Below are 4,591 nucleotides of genomic sequence, written 5' to 3'. Positions count from 1 at the left end.
TCTCTCTCTCTCTCTCTCTCTCTCTCTCTCTCTCTCTCTCTCTCTCTCTCTCTCTAAGGCTTGTGTTTGCTTTAAGGTGGCAGGGAACACACCGTGCAACCTGACAGTTATTAACACGTTAGTAAACATGACTCCATCCATAGCTTACTTCATTACTAACTATATATATATATATATATATATATATATATATATATATATATATACTTAATCGCCGTCTCTCGCGTCAGCTAGGTAGCGCAAGGAAACAGACGAGGAATGGCCCAACCCACCCACATACACGTATTTACATAAACGCCCATATACATACATACATATCCATTTCAACGTATACATACATATACACACATGTACATATTCATACTTGCTGCCTTCATCCATTCTCGTCGCCACCCCGCCACACATGAAATAACAACCCCCTCCCCCCGCATGTGCGCGAGGTAGCGCTAGGAAGATACAGCAAAGGCCACATTCGTTCACACTCAGTCTCTAGCTGTCATGTATAATGCACCGAAACCACAGCTCCCTTTCCACATCCAGGCCCCACAAAACTTCCCATGGTTTACCTCAGACGCTTCACATGCCCTGGTTCAATCCATTGACAGCACGTCGACCCCGGTATACCACTTCGTTCCAATTCACTCTATTCCTTGCCCTCCTTTCACCCTCCTGCATGTTCAGGCCCCGATCACTCAAAATATTTTTCACTCCATCTTTCCACCTGCAGTTTACAAGGCATGGAAGAATGTCTACATTGGTCAGACCGGCGGTGAGTGAGAGGTGATATTGGCAGCATGTCATTATGACACAGGCATGACCACAAAAATGCCATGACTAAACATTGTCATGAAAACGACCATTCTGTACACCTTAAATACCCAGTCCCATTCTTCCCCTCTTCTGATTATGCCACACGTAACGTCATTGAATGTGTCGTAATTTCTAATACTAAGAACTTTAATTCGTCCCCAGGCAACTTTAAAGCCCATCCTAGCATCAAACAAATCATTATGAGAACATTGACAAAACACGAAAATAAAGAATGTTGTTCATAAGACATCCAGCTGGCCAGGTCAACGCCCAGACCCTCCTAAACCACTCTACCTCACAATGGTCACCACCACACACAGTGGTGGACCTACACGGATTGGTGTGAGGTTGGCATCTAAATAACTTTGTTAAGTATTGATGATGATGAAGTGGATTGTCTCCACGAAACATGTCCTGCCACATGTGTACATAAATTACAAGTAGAATATAATTATATGAACTCCTGAAGTGTGACTTCACCTTCATACTATCATCACGGACAAGTATGATCATCTCAAACGCGCGAGACAGCGACAAAGCAAAAATATTTTTTTTTTTTTTTTTTTTTCATACTATTTGCCATTTCCCGCGTTAGCGAGGTAGCATTAAGAACAGAGAACTGGGCCTTAGAGAGAATATCCTCACCTGACCCCCTTCTCTGTTCCTTCTTTTGGAAAATTAAAAAAAAAACAAGAAAGGGGAGGATTTCCAGCCACCCGCTCCCTCCCCTTTTAGTCGCCTTCTACGACACGCAGGGAATACGTGGGAAGTATTCTTTCTCCCCTATCCCCAGGGATATATATATATATATATATATATATATATATATATATATATATATATATATATATATATATATATATATATATATGTGTGTGTGTGTGTGTGTGTGTGTGTGTGTGTGTGTGTGTGTGTAGGTTCCTCTGGTAACCATGGCTTGGTAGTCAGTTATGTACTACAACAGTTGTAATGTTGTGTCGTTTTGTTGAAGTTATTAAGGTAGTGCAGTTATGTGAGCCATACATGTTGTTGTGATGACAAAGTTTGGAGTATTGAATATTGTTGTGAGAGTTGAAGTGTCGTGAGTGAGAGTCGTGTGTGTGTGTGTGTGTGAGAGTTAAAGTGTCGTGAGTGAGAGTCGTGTGTGTGTGTGTGTGTGAGAGTTAAAGTGTCGTGAGTGAGAGTCGTGTGTGTGTGTGTGAGAGTTAAAGTGTCGTGAGTGAGAGTCGTGTGTGTGTGAGAGTTAAAGTGTCGTGAGTGAGAGTCGTGTGTGTGTGTGTGTGAGAGTTAAAGTGTCGTGAGTGAGAGTCGTGTGTGTGTGTGAGAGTTAAAGTGTCGTGAGTGAGAGTCGTGTGTGTGTGTGTGTGTGAGAGTTAAAGTGTCGTGAGTGAGAGTCGTGTGTGTGTGTGTGAGAGTTAAAGTGTCGTGAGTGAGAGTCGTGTGTGTGTGTGTGTGAGTTAAAGTGTCGTGAGTGAGTTAAAGTGTCGTGAGTGAGAGTCGTGTGTGTGTGAGAGTTAAAGTGTCGTGAGTGAGAGTCGTGTGTGTGTGTGTGTGAGAGTTAAAGTGTCGTGAGTGAGAGTCGTGTGTGTGTGAGAGTTAAAGTGTCGTGAGTGAGAGTCGTGTGTGTGTGTGTGTGAGAGTTAAAGTGTCGTGAGTGAGAGTCGTGTGTGTGTGTGTGAGAGTTAAAGTGTCGTGAGTGAGAGTCGTGTGTGTGTGTGTGTGTGTGAGAGTTAAAGTGTCGTGAGTGAGAGTCGTGTGTGTGTGTGTGTGAGAGTTAAAGTGTCGTGAGTGAGAGTCGTGTGTGTGTGTGTGTGAGAGTTAAAGTGTCGTGAGTGAGAGTCGTGTGTGTGTGTGTGTGAGAGTTAAAGTGTCGTGAGTGAGAGTCGTGTGTGTGTGTGTGTGTGTGTGAGAGTTAAAGTGTCGTGAGTGAGAGTCGTGTGTGTGTGTGTGAGAGAGTTAAAGTGTCGTGAGTGAGAGTCGTGTGTGTGAGAGTTAAAGTGTCGTGAGTGAGAGTCGTGTGAGTGTGTGTGAGAGAGTTAAAGTGTCGTGAGTGAGAGTCGTGTGTGTGAGAGTTAAAGTGTCGTGAGTGAGAGTCGTGTGTGTGTGTGTGAGAGAGTTAAAGTGTCGTGAGTGAGAGTCGTGTGTGTGAGAGTTAAAGTGTCGTGAGTGAGAGTCGTGTGAGTGTGTGAGAGCAGGAGGACCCGCATCTTGGTCATCATGTGAACCCTTACATCCACAACCACCTCGTTCATCACCCTCAATGAACAGGAACGAATCTTAACTTATACTCTCATACTGACAACACATTTACAACACCTTGTAGGAAACCACTACTGGTTATACCGGGTGTCACTGTCTTCAAGTATGTTGGTTATACCGGGTGTCACTGTCTTCAAGTATGTTGGTTATACCGGGTGTCACTGTCTTCAAGTATGTTGGTTATACCGGGTGTCACTGTCTGCAAGTATGTTGGTTATACCGGGTGTCACTGTCTTCAAGTATGTTGGTTATACCGGGTGTCACTGTCTTCAAGTATGTTGGTTATACCGGGTGTCACTGTCTTCAAGTATGTTGGTTATACCGGGTGTCACTGTCTTCAAGTATGTTGGTTATACCGGGTGTCACTGTCTTCAAGTATGTTGGTTATACCGGGTGTCACTGTCTTCAAGTATGTTGGTTATACCGGGTGTCACTGTCTTCAAGTATGTTGGTTATACCGGGTGTCACTGTCTTCAAGTATGTTGGTTATACCGGGTGTCACTGTCTTCAAGTATGTTGGTTATACCGGGTGTCACTGTCTTCAAGTATGTTGGTTATACCGGGTGTCACTGTCTTCAAGTATGTTGGTTATACCGGGTGTCACTGTCTTCAAGTATGTTGGTTATACCGGGTGTCACTGTCTTCAAGTATGTTGGTTATACCGGGTGTCACTGTCTTCAAGTATGTTGGTTATACCGGGTGTCACTGTCTTCAAGTATGTTGGTTATACCGGGTGTCAGTGTAGAGTGAGTTGCACAATATCCCGGAAAGGGATGCCATTTGTATATAGACGAGATTATGTTGTCTTCCTGACCCGTCCACCTTACCCTTCTGACCTTTATATACACACACACACACACACACACATACACACACACACACACACACACACACACACACACACACACACACACACACACATACAGTATGGAAAGTTATTTCATTATATGTGACATGTATTTTCCGTGAAGAAACAATATCATGATTACCAGTAAATAGTTACTACCTAGGACACACATGATGGTTACCACCTAGGACACACATGATGGTTACCACCTAGGACACACATGATGGTTACCACCTAGGACACACATGATGGTTACTACGTAGGACACACATGATGGTTACCACCTAGGACACACATGATGGTTACCACCTAGGACACACATGATGGTTACTACGTAGGACACACATGATGGTTACTACGTAGGACACACATGATGGTTACCACCTAGGACACACATGATGGTTACCACCTAGGACACACATGATGGTTACTACGTAGGACACACATGATGGTTACCACCTAGGACACACATGATGGTTACCACCTAGGACACACATGATGGTTACTACGTAGGACACACATGATGGTTACCACCTAGGACACACATGATGGTTACCACCTAGGACACACATGATGGTTACTACGTAGGACACACATGATGGTTACCACCTAGGACACACATGATGGTTACCACCTAGGACACACATGATGGTTACTACGTAGGACACACATGAT

Source organism: Panulirus ornatus, chromosome 57 (assembly GCF_036320965.1).
Source record: "Panulirus ornatus isolate Po-2019 chromosome 57, ASM3632096v1, whole genome shotgun sequence".
Classification (NCBI taxonomy): domain Eukaryota; kingdom Metazoa; phylum Arthropoda; class Malacostraca; order Decapoda; family Palinuridae; genus Panulirus; species Panulirus ornatus.
The sequence above is the reverse complement of the archived record's forward strand: the minus strand, read 5'-3'. Positions refer to the sequence as shown.